The sequence below is a fragment of the Anser cygnoides genome, chromosome 1 (assembly GCF_040182565.1).
Source record: "Anser cygnoides isolate HZ-2024a breed goose chromosome 1, Taihu_goose_T2T_genome, whole genome shotgun sequence".
In the NCBI taxonomy this organism is placed as follows: domain Eukaryota; kingdom Metazoa; phylum Chordata; class Aves; order Anseriformes; family Anatidae; genus Anser; species Anser cygnoides.
The window spans coordinates 28,445,931-28,469,081 of record NC_089873.1 but is presented as its reverse complement, the minus strand read 5'-3'; the positions used below and the strand labels follow the sequence as shown (position 1 = coordinate 28,469,081).

The 23,151-nt window shown below is 36.5% G+C and overlaps 1 long non-coding RNA gene across 2 annotated transcripts; it reads right to left on the bottom strand.

The window, feature by feature from the left end:
- Positions 1-6,172: 6,172 nt before the first annotated feature.
- LOC106042056 (uncharacterized) lies at positions 6,173-14,010 on the bottom strand. 2 transcript variants are annotated; one of them, XR_010829050.1, is made up of 5 exons: positions 12,548-14,010; positions 9,863-9,992; positions 7,968-8,083; positions 6,662-6,906; positions 6,183-6,311 (listed from the first exon to the last, which is right to left on the bottom strand). It is a non-coding gene; the product is annotated as an uncharacterized lncRNA (long non-coding RNA). The 2 variants fall into 2 exon arrangements; XR_001210894.3 differs by lacking the exon at positions 6,662-6,906 and having other exon boundaries at positions 6,173-6,311.
- Positions 14,011-23,151: the final 9,141 nt, after the last annotated feature.

Below are 23,151 nucleotides of genomic sequence, written 5' to 3'. Positions count from 1 at the left end.
TGGCCTGAGGCATGTAGAAAACAGAACCATTAATGCTATCCGGGAATCCATATAATACCCTACATAGCAATTGCCAGTAAAGAGAAGAATAAATTTCACTAGCTCTCCTTCAAACCAGGGAATTTGTTCTTTCTGCCAGTGTGGCGAATAAGAGCATTATCCCAACGTATCTTGAGTGTCAGCCTTGATGCTAGTGGGAAGTGAGTTCTCTGCCACACAAACTAAGCTTTCTATATTCAAGGGGTGCCTTTTTGTGCTTATTAATTTACAATCTAATTTACAGCCATCTTATTTTATAATTCAATAGATGCTATACTGAGAAATACCAACATCTTGTTTTGTGCTCAGTATAGTAGAATATATAGAATAACAGTGGGAGGAAATTGCTGAAAAATAATTGCTTTGAGATATTTCAGTGATGGCTTATACAGCATCTGCTGGGAATACCTCATATATTGTTGATTTCCATAAGAATATTTGCATTAATAAACACAATAGAGCTCTATTTTTGGTTTAATATAAAGGTTTGTGTAAAAAAAAAAAAAAGTTATTCAGTTGTATCTCTTGAATTATCTTAACCATGTGGGGTCACTTTTAAAATTAAACAATTTATTACATTCTAAAGAGCAGCTAGGGAACTATTTAATAAATAAAACTGAAAGCAATGTAATTACAAACAGAGGGGCAGAAATAATATGTAGCCACAGTTTAGAAACTGAGGCTCAAGTATTTTAATATGTGCCTACATGAATGATTAGCATTAGTCTGGTTCGGTACTTAATGAAAAGTTTTTGTCTTAGTATGTTTATTCCACCTGTTGGTAAATTAGTAAACCACCTCATGCAGTCTTCTTTTGTGATTTTTCTTCCTTCTCATTTATATCACTTTGAGCTTACTTGAAATAAGTTCCTTATTTTCATGCATGCATAAAAATCACCAAGGAAGCTGAAAGCCTTTAGAATGAAATTTAAGAAATGTAATTATTAAAAAAAAAAAAAGAAATGCCATTTCTAGAATTTAAAAAGTACATGTATTTACATATGCATTTAAAATTATAAAGATCAATTAGTCATGATGAAAGATATTTCAAAGATATTTCAGCATCAAAAGGTGTACATATGCACCCTCTGCATAGGTCTGCAACTTCCTGGATTTTGTTCTTGGAGCAAAAAATAATTATGTTCTTGCTGGGTAATGACACAATCATTTCTTCTGGGCCTAACTGAACTCCGAAGATGCTGTATATGAAAGCTGTTCATGTATTTGTGTTGTAATTATAAAATTATAGAGAATGATATCTTTTTTACCATAGGTGACCACTGTTTTTAAAAATAACAGTCATAGTTTTAGAAATCAGAGTTCACTCACACTTCTTAGCAGACATAATTCTGTACAAGTGTCATAAATTGTTATTCTTTTGCATTATTTAGGATAGCTCAGATAGGGTGCTTTGAACTAAAGGTTTTTTTTTCTTACTTTATTAAAAATACTGAATTTTCCATATTTTTTCACTGTTGTACATTTTATAGTGCTTCCTTATTAATGCCTTTGTTTTAAAAATGGGGCAGAGAGACTCCTGATCTCAGCAAATATCTTAGTGAGTATACTTTTGCTTTGGGGCAAGCACAACTTAATATTCATAAATCTTGGAATGCAGAGGAGGAACGTGAAGGGAATCAATGTAGATTCTCAAGCATTAGGTATTGGGGCTAAATATCTGATGTGAACAACTTATCAGAGGATTGGCAACATTATTAAAGTATCATGTAAGAGCCAAGCCATTTCTAAGTTTCAAAAATCCATGGAAAGATCCCTGGTACTAGTTGACATTTCAATAAGATATGGCTAAGAAGAAAATATCTCATATAAAGTGATCTCAACAGACTAACATAAAATGAAACAATAAAGTAGAAGCCAGTGCAATAAAAAATAAAGGTCCTTGTAGATGAAGCTTGAAATCTGAAAATCAATTAAATCTACTTTTTAAAATGACAAGTGAGTAGTTCATGTTATAAAAGACACAGCATATCATGTGTTGCATGGAGTGCATGTGTGGTTTAAAAAATATTTACTTTTGATTAACGGAAGTCTCAGCAGGTGTCTGTTCCATGCACTGCTTGCTTCACAGTCACATTAACATTAGCAATCATCCTAATTTATACCATAGATAAAAATTCAGTGGCAAATATAATAAATAATAATAATAATAATAATAATAAAAACAGTCCATAACAAATATAGACCCCCTTAAGTGAAGCTTCAAGTTGCACGAAAAATGACCCAAGAGGCAAACAGGCTTTGTTACATATTGAAGAATAGGAAATCTAAGATGTGGCAAATCAACAGCAAAAAACATTTCCGGTGTCAACAGCATCCCTCAGGAAAAAGCCTTCTGCCAACAGTTCTCCTTTGATTCCAAGGGGAGTCTGTGTTCAGCATTGCAGGTAATATTGACAGAGCTTGGTATGGAGATGGTATGGAGCAGCCTTGACACCAAAACCCGGTCTAGAGCTGAACACTTGCTTGCTTCCTCTGCTTCAGAGCCACTGGGTTTTGGGCTGGTGTAAGATTACACGTAAGTGATTTGGGTGACATGAGCTTTTTTCAAAGCATGGTATGTGTCCCCTTCTACATTTGATTCATAGAAGAGATGCATTGCCTCCAAGTCATTTATGAGGCACCAGTCCTGCAAGCATATATACAGGCACAGAATCTTGCTTCCTTAGCACAATTCATGCCTGGGAACTTCTACATTCAATGACCTATGACAAATAGGCCTTTTTTTTTTTTTTTTTTTTCATTGGCATTTTAAAGAATTCTACTGAAGACAAACAAGAAGGAACAGAAACCATCTTTCTCAGCTGTGCTGGTTTTGCAGGTCTAGCTGCAATAAAAAGCATTAAAACCTTTTTTTTCTTTTTTCTTTTTTTTTCTTCTTTTTTTCTCCTTACTGAAGTCAGCAGATTCAGCTCAGAATGCTCAAAAGGGCTGGCACTGTGGAATAAAACTGTGCTATTATTACTTGGACATGGTAACACTTCAGGGTAGGGAAAAAAAAAAAGACTTTTATGAAGTTCTGGATGACTCTATTTCACCAGTTATTGATGTTAGCTAGCATACAGTTGGTCAAATGCCTATGCTTTTGGACATCACTGGTGACTTTTCTATAATATCTGGCTTCAATTTCTTTTCTTTGTGCATTTTTATTTTCTTTATAAAAGAATGTTTGAATACATTGATGTTCAAATATATCTGTATATATATATATAAAGTATTAATATTTTGTGTATATATATTTTTGTTTTTAAAATATTGTCTACTGGAGTGATTACTGTAAAACTTGTGAAGGAAGCTATGTATGAGAAACTGGTTGAAGACTTCTCTAAACAATTTAGTCGCATGGCAAAATTTTGTACTGTCTTTATCAAGGTGCAACTCTCAACCCAGAGTGTGGGGTTGAAAAAAATCTTTATACCACCATTGTGCTCTATTGATTATAAGAGAACACAGAAATTGAAAGCATTGGATTTGTTGTAGTATTGTAAGTTATCGCTTCTCAGCTGAGCAGTGGTCACATATGTGTGACTTCATGCTACCCCAGATATAACTGAAAATGTTAGTATTAATTCTATTACTTTGGGCCATGTACTGTTTTGTAAGTGGTTTTAAGAGTAGCTATGACCTTCAGAGATTGTCCTCATTTCCCTTTGAGCAATGATCCTTTGATCCTTTGAGCTGGAATCCCTTTCCATTCCTGAATTTTGTTCGAACCCCTTCATTAAAGGCCACTCTGCCCCTATCTTTGGGTTCTGCACCAGCAGTATAGTCTACTATAGCAGAATTTGTCTGCACAGTTTGCATCATGGGCTTTCCCTTATAAACCTATCTATAGGGCTATAAAGCTCTTTCATGTTGTCACAAAAGCATAAAAAGATGAGAATAGCCGGTGCACATTGAAAGTTCCACAGGTGTATTTTAAAGAGAGAATAAAACACACTAATTTTAAGTAAAGTTGTTCTCAGTCTACGATTTTTGAACATCACTAAAATACGTGTAACCACATGAGAGTGTGTACTGGTTCTGGCTGGGATGTTAACTTTCCCTGCAGCAGCCCATACAGTGCTGTGCTCTGCACTTGTAGCTAGAACAGCAGTGGTATCACACCAGTGTTGTGTCTGCTGCTGAGCAGTGCTGGCACAGCATCAGGACTCTCTCTAACCCTCCTAGGGGGTGGGCAAAAAAGTGAGAAAGGATCACCAGAGCAGCTGACCTAAACCAACCAAAGGGATATTCCATACCATATGATGTCACACTCAGCAATAAAAGGTGGAAAAAGGAAGAAGAAGGGAGGGGTGGGCTCTCGTTGCGAAAACGTCTGTCCTCCCGAACACCGGCTACGTGCGTTGAGGCCCTGCTTCAAGGACGTGGTCAAGCATCGCTCATTTGTGGGAAGTAGAGAGTAATTTCTTTCCTCTGCACTTCCACACAGCCTTTACTTGTTTCGCTTTTCCCTTTCCCCCTCCCTTTTCCCCTTTCCCTTTTTTCTCTTTAGTTAAATTGTTTAATTAATAATAATCTGTCCTTAATAATTATTTTTCCCTTTAATTAAATTATCCTTATCTCAACCTGTGAATTGTTCTTTCCTTTACTTCTTCCCCTCCTCTTCTAAGGAGGGGGAGTGAGAGAGCGGTTGTGGTGGAGTTCAGCTGCCTAGCACGGTAAAACCACCACAGAGTGTTCCGAAAGAAACAGTTTATTTCTTTGTAAGACAAATTATATGAAATTTCTAAACAGGTATTTTGTATGAACACTTTGGGTAGAATCTCATAAAATTAGTAGCTGAGATTTCACAAATGTTAGAATTAGAATTATGTGGAGAAGAATTTGGAAAGAATGTAACAGGAACTAAAAGTCTTGATACATCAACTGCAAACAAATGAACGTATGCATGATAAAAGACTAGCAAACTTCAGTTCTTTAGTCAAGATGATGAGGGATGGTGAATATAGACTTCCTTTTTATTGGTGCAGATTTATTCAAACAATGTTGCTTACTGAACATAAACTTAGCAAACCTAACAGAATTAGTAGTTCAATAAACATTCTCAAAAATGTTAAATTTCCTTGAGAAAATGGATATCATTTTTATTAGTCCTAATTTTTAATGGCATTTGTTCAGAGCTTTACTTTCGTGTAGACTGTCACAGGTTTTAAATTCATACATTTTTATATTTTTAGCAACATTCATTAACAAAATATCTTCTTAAAATGCATCTATCTCAGCATTGCAACTACATTAGATACCTTCTGGTGAAGATGTTAGAAATTCTATTGGCAGTTACATGAAGTAGAGAACAGGGAGCACCATGCAGTTCAAATTCATTTTCAATAAGCAGACAGTCAGGCAATGGCAATTCAAACCATTAGACAGTTTCCCAGGACTGGCAAATAAAGAATAATTCAACATTGTAAATTATGTAAATGATCATTATCGGTCCTTTTTATAAACTTGAGCTATCTATACCTGTGAGCATAATTTTGCAAGGTGGAAAGAGTGACTGCTTGTCTTACTGGCTATGAATGACCTGTGTATTTATACACAGGTAATTAGCTAGCATTTTCAGTGAAATATTTGTGTATATTAATAAGAAAATATTTTTCTGATAATTAGGAAAAAATATGTTTTATCACTGTGTAGAAGGTTTTAAGTTTCTTACTGTTCCTTCCAAATTTTGTTGTTTATCTCCTTCATTAACAAGATTTAATGTTCATATGGGTCACCAGACTAGCTAAAATGAAAGAATGATGAGTAACAAACAAAGAAAGATTTCCATAAAGTTTCTATGGATGTTTGACAAATTTGGTGCACATACTAGTATCATTTTTTCTTTTATGTATAACGAAATGTATTTTTCTTCCAGAGGTTAACAATGAAAGCTAAACAAAACAAAACAAAACAAACAAACAAACAAACAAAACCAACAAAAACAAAACAGTTCAACTTGTCAGATTGTAACCTGTTCTACATATTCTACATAGCCAACACTTGACCTTTTGGACCATCAAATTTATGAACAAGGATACTGATCTTACACCAGTTCAACCACTTTGTAATGTGTGCTTGTCTCTTATCCAGTATTGTTTTGTTTTCAGTTACAGAGATTTGAAGAGATCTGAGTTATATATGCTGTGCTGTGAAACATATCAAGACCTAGGAGATAAAAGATTGCTATGCCTCATATTTCCTGTACATGTTTTTTCCAGATTATTGAAACTTCTTAGGTCTGCTAGTGTGGTCTGGTGGATGAGTTTCTGAAAAAAAAAAAACATGAATCTTATTCTCCACAAATAGAATTTTTACCCTAAATCACCAGTGTGAATTTATGTTATTTAGCAGACGGAAAAGTCTAGGAGATTTTCAGAACCATAATAGTTAGACAAGTACCATAACAAGGAGAGATTTCCATCTGGAAATAAAAATTGGGGAGGGCAGGAGAAAATGGGATCTGGGGGTGCTGGTTGACAAAAGGCTCAACATGAGCCAGCAGCGTGCCCTGGCAACCAAAAGGGCAAACTGCATTTTAGGATGCATTAAACACAGCATAGCCAGCTGGTTGAAAGAGGTGTTTCTCCCACTCTACTTAGCATTGGTGCAGCCTCACCTTGAATATTGCATGCAGTTCTGGGCTCCTCAATATAAAAAGGATGTCATGGTCCTTGAAAGCATCCAGAGGAGAACAATAAAGCTGGTAAAAGGGCTGGAAGACACATCCTATGAGGAGGGGCTAAGGACACTTGGGTGGTCTAGTTTGGCAAAGAGAAGGCTGAAAGGTGACTTCTTACTCTCATTACTCTCTACAACTTCTGGAGGAGGGGAAGTGGAGTGGGAGGTGCTGATATCTTCTCCCTGGTAACAAGATGCACAGGAAGGGCACAAAGCTGCGACAGAAGAGGTTCAGACCTCTGAAAAGGTATCCTCTGATAAGGAAAAAATTCTTACCCATGAGGGTGGTCAAACAACGGAACAGGCTTCCTAGAGGGATGGTTGATGACCCATGCCTGTTCAAGAGCTGTTTGGACAATACCCTCAATAATATGCCTTAACTTTTGGTTAGCCCTGAAGAGGTCAAGCAGTTGGACTTGATGATCTTTGAAGGTCCCTTCCAGTTGAACTGTTCTGTTTATTCTATTCTATTCTATTCTATTCTATTCTATTCTATTCTATTCTATTCTATTCTATTCTATTCTATTCTATTCTATTCTATTCTATTCTATTCTATTCTATTCTATTCTATTCTATTCTATTCTATTCTATTCTATTCTATTCTATTCTATTCTATTCTATTCTATTCTATTCTATTCTATTCTATTCTATTCTATTCTATTCTATTCTATTCTATTCTATTCTATTCTATTCTATTAACAAAGACCTGTCGGTCAACTCTGGACTGCCACCTGGTGCTCAGAGGAATGGGAACTGCCTGCCCGGCCTCTTCCTATCCTCCACCTTCTAAATTAATTGAAGTAAGCAGGAGAACTTGCCAATTTATTTAATTGCTCATAACTTTAGGACTGTATGATCCAAATTATTACATTTTTTAGCAATGTAATAGTGTAAAATGACAAATTTTGTTAAGATTAAATTGTATCTTTAAATTATTTAGAGGTCTTAACCGTTCATTAAAAATCACCTTCATAAAACACATAATTGTGTTTTTATAGAAGAAAATATGAATATTCTGACTGTGGCAACACTTCAGATGTTTAGCTAATTAACTGTTTCTGAACAATTCTCTTGATGAAATATGTGTGGGCAAGATTTCACTTGGCAGTAGTTGTCTCAAATAGTTTTCTGCAAAAAAGGATAATCTAATAGAATAAATCCTGTATACACTGAGGAGGCTTCTCTTAGCCTGTCAAAATCCCATTGGTCAGATGGATAAATCAAATCTTATTCCTTTCACATACATTAGGGTTCATGTTGTTTAACTTCCGCCACTCCATCAAGGCAACTGGGCTTCTTCAATGGTCTGCAGAAGTTGAGAGGCACTTCCAGAGAGCAATGCATCCTATCTGAGACTGGTCTGTTAAGATAGAAAAAAAAAAAAAAAAAAAAGAAATAACACTAGAAATGGCCATTGCTTCCCATTGACTATAGCCCTAGAAGCCAGATTAGATAAGTAAAGTTAATGAGAAGAATTTCACTTACACTTTCTTACTCTACTTTTTGACATAAAGAACATATTTCAGCTATGAGCCATGACTGGCTGATGCTGCATATTAATTTTCAGTACATTTCCCTCCATGCTGTGAAATAATCATTTAATAAAGCTTTCAGGGGCAGTGTGAATCTGAGTAATATCGCTTTAATAGATCTGTTGCCAGGGAACTTAAATCACGGCTTAGGCCCAATGCCAATATTAACGTAAAGACTCCCATAGGTGGCCTTGTCCCTTGTGTAGGTCTTACACGATCTGAGCCAGTTTTGGCAGTATTTTTTCTTGGTGGGAATGTTGACAACAGTGCTCAGTGCAGACCTCTGCTGGAGATAAATCAACATTCACAAAGATGATCAGCGGGATGGAGCACCTCCCCTATAAAGATAGGCTGAGGGAGCTGGGGTTGTTCAGCATGGAGAAGAGAAGGCTCCAGGGAGACCTTATAGAGGACTTTGAGTACCTCTAGGGGGGTGCAACAAGAAAGCAGGAGAGGGACTCTTTATCAGGCAGTGTAGTGATAGGACAAGAAGTAATGGTTTTAACCTAAAAGAAAGTAGATTTAGATATAAGGAAAAAAATATTTATTATGAGGGTGGTGAGGCATTGGAACAGGTTGCCCTGAGAAGTTGTGGATGCTCCACCCCTGGAAGTGTTCAAGGTCAGGTTGGATGGGGCTTTGAGCAATGTGGTCTAGTGGGAGGTGTCCGTGCCCATGGCAGGGGGGTTAGAACTAGATGATCTTTAAGGTCCCTTCCAACCCAAACCATTCTACGATTCCACTTTGTAAGAGACATAAAAAATGCCAAATGATATTATTTTCCATTGCTGAAACCTATCTTGTACAATCTGGTCCCAAACCTTACAAGAAACTATGAAAATGTACCATATTAATGGATTACAATATAAATATATATTTAATATGTATTATATTTTCAAGTACTGTCACCATTATAGCATGGTGTCTTTTTTTTTTTTTTTTTTATAATCTACTTATTCACAGAATCATAGCATCAAAGAATGGTTAAGGTTGGAAGGGTCCTCTGAATGTCATCTTGTCAACTCCCCTACTCAAGCAGGTTGTCCAAGACTCAGGCAGATAATGATAGGACAAGGGAAAACAGTTTTAAACCGAAAGAGGGGAGATTTAGATTAGACATTAGGAGAAAATTCTTCCAACCCAAGCCATTCTATGATTCTATGTCCAGAAATTCAAAGTAATATGTATCGAAATGTAGCTCTTAATGGTTCAGGCTTCAAAGAACAGTTTGGTAACCATAAAATGGCCAGAACGAGAAATTATTCCACCCTCTCCTGACAAAACATGGCAGAGGTTCATCAGAGCTGTGTCTTTGATCTTTAAGTAGATTAGTAGCTCTGCTGCTATTGTTGCTTAATAATTTTGAAAATACTATACATTTATGTAGAAAGTTTTGATCTAGAAAATATCAAAGTGCTTTTGTAATACATGACTTTGATAGAGCTTTTTAGTCCTTTCTACCAAGAAGGTAACATGGGCTGATCTGATACCAAGAGGGCCTGGACACAGGTCATTATCTCTTGGAGTTCTGGAGAATATAATCTGAAAATAGCTGTCACACTGTATTTGGAATTGATGTATAGAGTGCTTTTGTACTGTATGCTTACCTAGTGCTAAGACCTTTGTTGGAGAGGGCTTTTATTTCACTTCTTCCCAACACAGAGACACGAAAAACAGTTGAATCTTTGGACTCCATGAGTACCAGCAGTCTCTATGTGATGAAATTTCATGTACTAGCTGCAAATAAGGTAGAGAGAGGAATAGAAGAATTATCATATTCTTTCCAGCATTTTTGCAACGGAAAGCAGTAGCCAAAAGACCCACTACAAGTTCTTGATGAAATAGGTTCCCTCGTATTGAGGCTTTGAATCAGTGACTGGTTCCACATCTACTTAAAACAATATTTTTTATAGCAAGGTTGTAATCCTCTTTGAGGTCATTTGTTAATAAATAATTGGTAATAACTGGTAATAAATAGTCATTGTATACCTTGTAACATAAAATAAATGAGAAGCTGGAGAGCAGCCCTGCAGAAAGGGTAAAAGTGTTTTGGTCAATGGCAAGATAACTATGAGTCAACAGTGTGCCCTGGCAGCCAGGAGGGCCCATCATATCCTGGGGTGCATCAAGCACAACATTGCTAGTCTGCTGAGGAAGGGGATTGTCCCATTCTTTTCTGCGCTAGTGCAGCTTCACCTTGAGTACTGTGTGCAGTTCTGGGCACCACAGTATAAAGAATATAAAACCAGTAGAATGTCCAAAGGAGGGCTACAAAGGTGGTGAAGGGTCATGAGGGGAAGAAGTGTGAGGAGCAGCTGAAGTCACTTGGTTTGTTCAGCCCAGAGCAGACGAGAATGAGAGGAGGCCTCATGGCGGCCTGCAGCTCCCTCACGAGGGGAGTGGAGGGGCAGGTGCTGAGCTCTGCTCTCTGGGGACAGCGACAGGACCCGAGGGAACGGTGGACAGGGGAGGGTCAGGCTGGGTGTTAGGAAAAGGTTCTTCACTGAGAAAGTGGTCAGGCACTGGAACAGGTTCCCCAGGGCAGTGGTCATGGCACTGAGCCTGCTGGAGTTCAAGAAGCATTTGGACTTTGCTGTCAGACATAGGGTCTGATTTTTGGGTGGTCCTGTGTGAAGCCAGGAGTTGGACTTCATAATCCTTGCAGGTCCCTTCCAACTCAGGATATTCTATGAATTTAAGATTCTATGAAACAGTAAAAATTCCATGTACAATTTTAAATTTATTAATTTCTAATAGAATGAGTCTTCACTCTTTATTATGTAAGGTGAAAGCTTGAAGAACTATTTGCCTTTTTTTTTTTTTTTAGTTGTATATTTAAAAATATTTGGATAAAACATTTCCTGATCATGTCATATTATATACTGCATTATATATATGTATATATAGATATATGTATATATGTACTATGATAGCACTGCATTTGAGCAGCATGTAAACAAAAGATCAGCAATGTGCTTAGAATGCCTATCCTGAGACCAATATATAACTAACATAATTAGTCTTTTATTGTTCTTGTAGGAAAACAGATTCAATAGCAGTTGTTGGATAAGTGTAATACCTGGAATCAGTTTCCAACAGGATAAATTTAAGATTTGATGATGACATCTTGGAAAATTCTACAATTAAAGGCATACTTTAAAGCTGTCCCATAGTTGACAGTCCATCAATTAGCGAATACTGTAAGGACACTTTAATCAATGACAAATAAATTAAAAAAAAATCCCCATGAATTTATTGGTCTTTCAAATCTTGGAAAAAAATGCTAATCTCAATCCTTGATTTCCCTTTTGGCAGCTTCTGCAAGTGAGCTGGAAAGTGTCTTTTAAAACGGAATAGCTGAACTGAAACAAATTCCTCTTGCTTTTGTCTCCAAGTGAACTGCACTGTGAAAGGACATGAAATGCGAATGCACTGCCTAAGTAAAAGATAAGGTACAGACTGGGGGGAACTATTAACATCTCCATTGTATGGGAAATACTCAGAATGGTAAAAGGTTGTTGGTCAAGAAACAAGTAAAACAAAGCTTTAGTTTTTTTTAAAGGTTCTCTGTAGATATCTAAATTTTTCATGTGAGTTGTCCTTGTAGCCCTGTTAAGAGCTGTTCTTAGAGCTGCAAGAAGAAATTGCTAGTTATTCAGGTATATGAAATTATATGCAACAAAAGCATGTAAGAGAAGAGGGCAAAACACCCTTACATTCACCAGTTATGTTATTAATTAATGTGTCCTTATCTTAAGATTGACGCTTTAATTTAGCTGGAGAAAAAATCATAACATTCATGCTGATTTGTGTTCGTTTATGGATCAGGCTTTCAAATAAATAAACTTTACATATAAAAATTTGTATGAAACATTGTATGCTTATATTTGTGCATGTCATTATTATATGGGGCCTGGATAGGGCTTGCTCCAAAGTCTCTGGAAATTAAAGGTAAATAATTCCTATTGATTTCAATGGGTGTTAAGGCAGACCTTCTGTGAAGATACAGACAATTGCAAATCATTTAAGTGTCTCATATTTCACTACATCTGCCTTCCTATATCTGGCCTTTTATGTGCCACAAATATATATATGTAAACCATTGTGGTGGTTTTACCCAGATGGGCAGCTGAGCTCCACCACAACCATTCTCTCTCTCCCTCCTCAAAGGAAAAGAGGGAGAAAATACAATGAAAAGGGCTCAAGGGTTGAGATAAGGACAGGGAGATCGCTCAATAATTATTATCATGGGCAAAACGGACTCAGCATAGGGAGTTAATAAGATTTATTACCTATTACCAATGAGTTAGGGCAGTGGGCCCGGGGCCTGCTCCTGCGGGGGCTCTCCATGGGTCACAGCCTCCTCCAGGCCACACCCACCTGCTCCACCAGGGGCTCCTCCACGGGCTGCAGCATGGAGATCTGCTCATCGGCCCCCATGGGGGACCCATGGGCTGGAGGGGGGCAGCCTGCTCCCCAAGGGACCTCTTTCCACAGGCCACAGGGGAACTTATGCTTGGAGCACCTCCTGCCCTCCTGCTGCACTGACCTGGGTGTCTGCAGGGCTGGTTCTCACTCCTCACTCTCCCAGCTGCTGTTGTGCAGCAGTTTTTTTTTTTTTTCTTTTTCTCTTTTTGTGCCTTTCACAGAGGTGCAAACAACATTGCTTATTGGCTCAGCTCTGGGCAGCAACAGGTTCCTTTGGGGCAGCTGAAACTGGCCCTTATCGAACATGGGGCAGCTTCTGGATTCTCACAGAGGCCACCCTTGCAGTCCCCTGCCACCTAAACCTTGCCACATAAACCCGATACAACCATACCGCTTTATGGTAGGACTAGGCCCTTGCAAATCTTGTAAAAAGGACTTTCTGTGTACTTTCATGATGTGGTAGGTTAAAAAAAAATAAAAAAAAAATTGTTATAAAGTGTGCTCTTGTAAGCGCTGATACCTCCTTTGGGGTAAAGGGTAAAGTGATGATCTCTCCAGACCTTTCCAAACATTTTGTATTATTTTAGTGGTATAGATGTAAGAGTATCTGATTAGTGGAACTGAAAGGATTTAAAATGTACTTGCTGACTAATGCTTGTGAAGTGTGATTCACTTATCTCTTATTTACATATCTCGAAGGCAAAGTATCTATACATTCTTTCACTGAAATATCAGTTAAAGAAAAAAATGCAAAGTTCAACATTTTTGGTTCCCCCCCCCCCCATCAAATTTGTATGTCTATACTGTAATGTGCCATAAAGTACAAGTATAGATGGAGATTTTTAGCATCACAGAGTAGACTCTGTTGTGACACTGGACTGAATCTATTGACTTCAAAGCAGTCATCCTATATTTAAGGTGTTGTATTTCAGAAGTGAATACGAAGGGTGACATCCCTTGAAACTCATATTTTGTTTTAATTAATGACAATTGCAATTGCAGACATATATCAAAAGGTACGTATCTAATTTTAATATTTACTTCAGTCAGCTGAACATGTAAATTGAACCGTAAACCCCATTCAGAAGACTGTTGTGTTGTGTCCTTTTACAAAGCGTAAACACAACTTTAAGTGCTGAAATTTTGTGGCAGTCATATGAAAATACAGAGTGTGGTGGTTTCACTCTGATGGCCAGCTGAAGTCCACCAAAATCACCCTCTCACTCGCCCTCCTCAAAGGAACAGGGGGAGTAGAAACTATGATGGGTAAGAAGAAGGTTCATGGGTTAAGATGAGGATAATTTGGAAGGAAGGAAGGAGGGAAGGAAGGAAGGAAGGAAGGAAGGAAGGAAGGAAGGAAGGAAGGAAGGAAGGAAGGAAGGAAGGAAGGAAGGAAGGAAGGAAGGAAGGAAGGAAGGAAGGAAGGAAGGAAGGAAGAAGGAAGGAAGGAAGGAAGGAAGGAAGGAAGGAAGAAAGGAAGGAAGAAGAAAGAAAAGAAAGAAAGAAAGAAAGAAAAGAAAGAAAAGAAAGAAAGAAAGAAAGAAAGAAAGAAAGAAAGAAAGAAAGAAAGAAAGAAAGAAAGAAAGAAAGAAAGAAAGAAAGAAAGAAAGAAAGAAAGAAAGAGAAAGAAGAAAAACAAGCAGAGGCTGCACATAAGCAAAAAGAGAGAAAAAACAGTTATTCCCTACTTTCCATCAATGAGCAATGTTTGGCCATGTCCAGGGAAGTAGGGCCTCAATACATTTAGTAGTTTGGGGGAAGAAATATCTTCACAATGAAAGCCACCCCTTCTCCTTCCCCTCTCCCACCCTTTATTGCTGAGTGTGACACCATACGGTATGGAATATCCCGTTGGTCGGTTTAGGTCAGCAGCCCTGGCAATGTCCCCTCCCCAATTCTTGCCCACCCCCAGCCTTCTGGCTTGGCGGGATTTGGAGAGAGTCGTGATCCTGTGCCAGCACTGCTCAACAATAGCCAAAACACTGGTGTGATATTCGGGCTGTTCTACTTACAAGTGCACAGCATCACTGCTGTGGGGAAAGTTAACTCCATCCCAGCCAGAACTAGTACACAGAGAAGTAAGGTATTTAAGAGATGTGTGGATGTGACACTCAGGGACATGGTTTAGTGGTGGACTTAGTAGTATTGGGTTGTTGGCTGGACTTGATCTTAAGGGTCTTTTCCAATCTAAATGATTCTATGATTCTCTATAAATGTATTTGCAAATTTCTGTTTTACCACTCGTCAGATGATATAGTGTGAAAGTCTCCTAAAAAAGATCCAGCAATCACTAGGTGAAATAACATCAGGGTGTGGACAAAAAGAGCTTTAAATAGATAGAAATAACTTTCTAATCCATATAGTGTCCTACTATGAGCAATGGACAAATTTCTACTGTGAAAGAACTGCATTAATGATTAGAAGAATAAGACATGCTTTCTTTCCTATATTTTCTCTCTTTCCACTAGAACAGTGTTTGAATGAAGGCAAGAGCTGGGCTTGTTCTCACCTAGTATTGGAGATCTACACCTAAATGAGTTACTGCAAGGTTAGTGTGAGTCAACGGAAAGAAACAGATGCTTTTTGGATATAATTTATCTGTCCTTTTTTAGAGGAATTTTGGCTTAGAGATGATTGCAGCTCTCATTGACCATGAAGTGGGCCTTGGGTGAGAGGAATATGAGAAGTTATATTTCATTATTTGTTTTTGTTTTAAATGGCCAGCTGGGATCATGACCTAAACCCATTTCTTTATTCATTCGTGATATCTGATTTTTGTACTAAAAATAGTTTAAGAACCATGTGCCTGAAAACTCTAGTGCTGCCACTCTGGTGCTTTTGGCATAGTGATTAGCAGAAGGTGATTTTCCCTGTGTCTGTACTAAAGAAAGGGTAACTGGATTGCCCAGCTACATTATGTCTCCCGGGTGTTTTCATTAGTCAGATTATCTAGGAAAGATGATCATTATATATATATAATATTTTGATTATGCAACCCACTATCAAAGGATACTTGAAACATAGTTCTTGGCAGGCAGCATGGCAGGATTTAATAATAATAATAATAATAATAATAATAATAATAATAATAATAAATTTTCTTATATTTTGCTTCCTATTTGAAATTTTCCATGGGACAAAATTTCTAAATCTGACCTCTAAATGTATTTCCATGAATTTGTAAGAATATTCTACTTTGTATCCCAACCCCAAGGGGAAAAATGATATGTGTTTTAATCCAGTTCTAAATAACCACGATGGATGAAACTTCAAGCCTAATTCACAATTAAAAAAATGATAAATGCAGCCAACATAAGTGACTTTATTGTAAGTATTCATTGCTTTGTACAAGAAAAGCAACTCATACAAATAAGACTGCATATACTTACACAAAACTCTTGGTGGAAAAAAAAAGGCATTGATTAAATAACTTTATTTTCAAATTGCCTGCTTACTAGGCAAACTTTTGACATTTAACTGGAAAACAAGATTTTTTAATACCTTTTTTCCCCATAGAGATGAGAAATATTTCCCACCTGTTTGTAGATTTTTTATTTTCTAAATTAAAAGTACAGCCATTGTACAGTTCATAAATGTAAAAGTTTTCTTCGTTTCTAACTTACTGCATATTTCACTTCTGGAAAAGTAGATTAATAGTTCGTGTTAATTTAGACCAATCAGAGTATTTTACAGTTAAAGTTGTAGGAAAATCACAGGCCTTAATTTCCCCTGCTGGTTTTCACAGAATTGTGACAAACTTGCAGTTTTTATTTCACTTCTAAAGTCTTGTCTCCCAGTTTTATGGTCTCAGAAGAGCATCAGGATGTGAACGCTACATAATCATACACTCACAGCTTTAGGTGAGGCTTCTGGTTTGTGTTGCCCTGTTACTGACTACTCTCAGCTACGTTTTTCCTGGCAAATTAGGTTTTACCATAAGTGCTTCCCAGGCTTTAGGAGTCTTTATAGGCCCTGGGCTACTCAAATCAATGGGTCTTTTTAGCAGAAACACTGAACTGTCTGTTCATCATTAAAGTGTCTACCATACATACCTTGGCACTGAACAAGCAAGTTCCACATAAAACCACAAATTTCCTTGGTCTCAGTGAGGAAGAAAAAAGGATAATCTGTAATATAAGGGTAAAGGACACTCTGGAAACAAATAAAAGACACACTCCAAGACCAATGAAAAGATAACCATTGATTTCAATTTCTTTTGGATCTGACTGAGGCAAGGTAAGATAAATGCTATGTAGTGCATGTTATATTGTGATAATCATGGATATAATATATAAAACATAAAAGTAAACATGTATTTAATTTGTTATTGTGCTTTTTGCTTTGGGATGACTGTGCTATTGCCCTCTTCCTTTAAAACTAAGATGACTTATTACCATATTTTTTATGGTACATATATTTTAGACAGAACTGAAGCACATACCAAATCTAGTTACACATGAGAGTTAAAAAGCCCATGCAAAAATATGACCATGAGAGTAAGGTTTGTGGGTAGTTTCTATTGTCAAAGAAGTGTGGAAGCAAGCACAGTTGTTCAAAAAAGGCTTTGAATAAAAATGCTATAGATAATGCTTTAAATTTTTAAATAGTTTGTGGCTTTTTTTTTTTTTTTTACTGTGATAGATCTATTCTTTTTGATGTTAGTGATAACATACATTCTATCGATCTGTCTCCCCGATGACTTGCTGAAGTTTGGTGGTATATCTATTAAAATGTTACTTAAAGTTCATCCGCCTTGTTTTTTCTACACTAAGTTATCCCTTCACAAATTATCCCTTGTTGAGAGGCAGGAAAGAAAGAAAGAAAGAAACCAAACCAAACCAAACCAACCAAACAAAAAAAAGAACCACCACAACACTGTACACGTGAGGAATATTTTCCACTGCTCTTGAAAAAAAAACAGTTACGGAAAGTTCCATTTATTCTTCCAAAGCCAACGTTTACCTTTTTGAATACTTTTGATTTTTTTCCTCTCTCAACTTATACCATTTTTTTCTTACATTTTGCGTATTGCTTTTAAGGTATTTCTATGCCTGTTTGTGTTAGGTGTTTATCCCTCACAGTGTATACTTGAGTATGCATGAGATTGAGACAAATAACCAGAAAGCAGAGAGGAAAAATCAGAATCTTATATTTTTCTCTACATTTGCACACTATACTATCTAGTATCTTGAAGGGATACTTATGGGAAAAATTCATTATAACACTATAATGTTATTTTAAAAGTTAAAGTGTTTTGAACCTTTTTTTTTTTTTTTAACTGAGATCAGTGATGATATATCCTGAATAAAATTTATAATCATCAAAGGAGAATTAATGTAATCTTTGTTGTATTTATACATTTAATTCTGCTGTTGTAGGCTACAAACCTCCAAAACTCTTACAGTAAAAGTGTTCTAAAATTCAAACACACCCAAATTATTTCATTTTGCATTGGTTGTTCTGAACACTATGACTTACTCTTACTATGCAACGCAAATTATTTTTGCATGCTATACTCAGATTTATACAAGGTGAGAATTTTTATCATATTGCAAAAGAAAAAAATCCTTTTATGGATTATACAGCACTGGAAAAATTGTATAAAAAAATGAACTTCCACTGTAACTTAGGCAATAAAAATTTGAGTTTTAAATGATATTTATATAGGTGTGAATAACTTCTATAAATTTTTTTGTACAGCCATTCGGCAAAGAAAATATTAGAAAGCTTACAGAGAAGGTCTGTGTAGGGTAGATATTTCTTAGAAACTATGATTATTAAGGAAAAAAGCCCAAACATAAAATGAAAACCTTTACCATTATAAGCATTTTAATAACTAAATTCTAGAAATTCAAGTCTCAAATAATTCTATAACTCATCCTATTCAACCTAGTACAGCACAATGCAATTTTTACAGTGCCCTTTGTGCTAGTGTCCTGGAGCACTTCAAAATGAATAAAGTTAAAATTAGCAATCTAGCACTCAATTTCCTAAAGGAGTTACTTTAGAAAAACTAAGTAAAATCAATGCCTTAAATGTTTAGATTTAAAACCCTGCCAATTGAAGCTCTTTTTATTTCAAGTAGCAAAGTATTCCAAATCTCCTGAACAAAATGTCTGAAGGCTCTATAGGTTTAGGATATCAGAAAGTATTTAAGAATTATAAAACCATCATCTATCAATCTCTGAGTGCATACTGATAGGCATAGAAAGTGAATGTAATGGCTAGGTTGAGCTATACAGCAGTCTCTGCATAAAATAATAAGGTAGTAGTTTATTTGCATTTCTGTAATACATTTCAGCTGAAGATCTGAAAGCTGAAAAGATCCCTGTTAATTCCAGCAGAACAATATAAACCACTTACAAAATAGAAGTGAATTGCAGTAGCATGCTGAAATAAAGGAGTTTTGTATGAGCAGTAGGAGAGGTGTGACCCTCTGACAGACCACTGGGTCAAATGCACATCAGGTGGAATCACTTGCATACTGGGGCTATTCGTAAGTGATTTTAATGAACTATAGTTATATAGTTGATTACCGTAGATCCTGTGTTTACTAATGCAAGCAACATTTACAAGAATTTCATTGGAGGTCAGCAACTGCAGATGTGGCAGCAAACAGTACATAAGCAACTGCTGTGTTCTTTTCTCTCTTGTCTCTTGCAAAAGCATGTAAATACATACCAGAATGCCTAGATGGGGGTGGGGTGGAGGTGTAGGAAAAAAGAAAAGAAATAAATCCACAAAAATAGGAGATTCTAATAAGTAAACAGAACTCTTGTTACTGTTGTTATTTCTGCTAACCATCTTGATAATATCATAGGCAACAAATCTGCTTGTTTTCTAACTCTGAATAAAATTGGAGAGTCATCTTCCAAATTACAGAAAAACAGTTCTAATTTGTTTTGTTACTCTTTGGGAGAAGTGAAGCAGAAACAGGAATGTAAGAGTCACATACACATCACAGGAGCTTGTGATCAGCTTCATGGTGCTCATGATGAGGAATCTGGTCATGGGTGAATCCTGGAAGCTGCATCGTGAATATTCATAGTCTCCATCCACTACTGTCAGGAAGGAAAGCAAAGATCTGCAGAATGTATCCATTAGAAAAACTCATTCAGCCGATGGTTTCTGTTTGTAACAATAGTCTGCCGCTTTTTATAGCCACTTTTGAGTTTCTTTCCCCTTTTCTTACGTATTGCTACAATTCACTCTATAAAAAACTACCTCAGACTTTCATTCTCTGTATATCCATCTCAAATTTCATTTGTGCCCTGTAGGCTAAACATTCAGCTCTGGGGCACTCAGGTCTTGCTCACTATATTTTTAGACTCTAAGAGCCTATTACATGTTTTTTTTTGTTTGTTTGTGTATTTTTTTCTGTTCACTGTCCATACCACTGCCTGCACTTGCTCTCTTGTAGACCCTTGTCCATCTGGGATCACTGGGATAAAGCTGTCACAAGGGTCAGTAAAGACAACTCATGTTTCCAACTACCACATTCAAAGTTAGAGGCAATATGGACCCAGACCCTTTTCAGAGCAATAGGACAAAAGGCAACAGACCCAAGTGGGAGTACAGGAGATTCTATACATCTCTGTAATTTATATAAGCTTTTATTTTTTTATTTTTTTTTTTTTGTCCTTTGAGGGAGGAAGGATACTACTGGTGGTACTGTTTCATTAAATTACACCTGACTCCCCTATCACTTTAAAAACTGTCTCTTATGGTCTAACAAAGAAGGCCCGTTGGCATAACAGGACAGATTTTGCACGGCATGAAACAATGTATAAGCATTGATTTTTCAAATTATTTGCATTCTGAATGTGATCTTAAATACATGTTCTGCTTTCACAGAGAGCCTTCCTCCATTTGCTGGGTGATGAAAGACCACTAAAATCTTGTCAGTCCAAAAAGGCTTCTGTGAACTCCCTTGCTTGCTTATCTTTGCCAGGGTGAGGGGAGGAGGGCATGGGAGAGGAAAGAAGTGAGACAAAGATGTTCCAGGTGTGGAGAAAGAAGTTGCCTTTGGAAGTTGGAAAGAACTAATGTATCAGAATATGTCAGGTGTCAGGCAGAATAACAAAATATATTGATGTTGGGAAATTTATAGTTCCAGAAATTAAAGTGTTTAGTGTAAAGTCCAGAAAAGTGTTTAGTGTAAAGAGGATTTTCCTGCATTTCTGTAGTGGAAGAAGGTGTTGAGATTTGATTTCTTTTGTCATACTCAGAATGATTGGAGAAGAATCCAATGACATAACAAGCAGAAAAGCAGCTGCCTTCATGGAAAGTGAGGTAATTAGCTGGCACAAAAAAAAAAAAAAATAAAGGAAAAATATAGTACTCTTCCTCTCCCTACCTCCATTGTGCAGTTGGTCTCTTCAGGAGGGTTACTTGGAGAAGGAAGGAGAAAACATAGTCAAGGCTCTGTAATGAATATCTCATTCTTCATAGCTAGCCTTCCCTCTCCGAGGATTTTTTATTTTTTTTTTAAGTTTCTATATTAGTTCAAAGAAACACAAAAGTTAGCTTGTAAGTTTCTGCTACATCTAGCAGAAGCAAACACATTAGCTTAACAAGAGAGTAAACATGGACACTTTAAAACATTCATAACAACTAGGGACTCCAAATCTTGTTTTTAGATTTTAGGCTTTTTCCTATTCTGTATATCCATAGTGTGACATCTTTACAATGCAAACGCTCTGTCACTTGTTCTATATGATTTAGTGTTTTAGACAATTTTCAGTGTCAGGTTGTGCAGATTTTGGCTCATGAGAAGAGGCTATTTAAACTTCTTCATATAGGCAATGATGCAGACTACTAATAGGAAGAAAAGGATTGAGAGGTGGAAAAAATTCTCAGTATTTTCAGGCAAATGGGCTTTCAAAACTGATGTATTTGCTGGTGAGAAGAATTTTCTGACATTATCATAAGGTCTTTTCTTCTAGATTCTTGGGATTTCCTTTCTGATTGTTACTCTTCTGCACAGCTGCCTCTTTTCCCAAACCATTCATAAAATAGCCATCATGTTTGCACAGTATTTTCGGCCATATGTGCTCCCATCCTTAGAAGGGGTGCCCATATTCCGTTCCCTTGTCCTGAATGTCCAGGTAATGCAGTTTGAAAATAAAACTCCTAGTTCAGGGGAACACTCAGTTATCATCCCTGTTGACTTTGACAGGATTTAAGACGTGCCTAAAATTAAGTACAGGTTTTATATTTTCTGAAGTGGACAAGTCAAGGAAAAAAAATAAAAATGAAGAAAACCACTTCAAATTTGGAATGCCATAAACAATTAAACAACTGTTTTTCAAGCAACAAGGAATGGATACTTAATTCTTTGTCAATCTTTTGTGTGTTTTCTAGGAATGATGATATTGAAAAATGGTGGTAGAAGACTATGAAGTACTCAATGGATGCTTTCTAAGTGATAATAATAGCTACAGTAAGTGTGAGATGGTATATTGCTCAGAGATGTTTACTGAATTCATTTGGCTATAGGCAGACACATATCAATGGTAACTGACTGAAAAGGAGTAGGGTTATATTTTTATTTTTTTTTTCGCAACTGTTCTTCTAAAATAAATCTTTTTAAATTTGTGACACAGCCAGTCATGTGCATCATATTATGGAAGGTTACATCACATGATTTTATGTAGCCTGCTGGTAACGTCACTTTGCATTATACATTTAAAGAAATATCACTTCTTTTCACGTAGACAGTAATCAACTGACAAGAATTCTCCTGCTACCCATGAGAAGAAGTGGAGTATCAGATCTAATACTTTCCACCCCCAACAAATAATTTCCTGTAAATGCTTGTGCATGACAGAATGCTAGCAGATAGTGGGTATTTCACAGCTGGTGACTCTCTTATTGTTTAACTGTGATGTCTGCATCTTATCACTCTGTGCAAATTATTTAGCAACTGCCATATTATTTATAGGTATGAATTGCACAAATTAATCTCATAAATAATTCAAAAATTTTTTTTTCACTGTGAATTAACATTCTGCCACAGTTAAAAATCTATTTTTGTAGAAGCATATCAACTGCAATGGGCATGTTGTGCTTGATTTTTCAAGCCTATGGATTTTGAAAAACATAGGTTTCAGTGAAAAGAATGAGAAGAGTTTTTTTTTCTTGAACTTTACACACACTCGACAGAAGCTTTCAGGTTGTGAAAAGTACCACTGTAGTCTTTAATAAGAATTATGTCATGTTCAGGCATTTACAGGAAGAGGAAAAACATTGGATCTCATCCTAATAGTATGGCAGACTGTCACTACGTGACACCAGTTTGTAAACAAAAAAATAACTTACATGAATAATGATCCATTTTTATAACTTGAACCGAAAATAATAACATTCTTTTTCTTTCCACAGTAAGACATAAGAATGTCATTGTGGACCTAACAGAAAGACAGTCGCAAGTTTGTTTGCTAGTAGACTCCTAGGGAGCTGAACACAA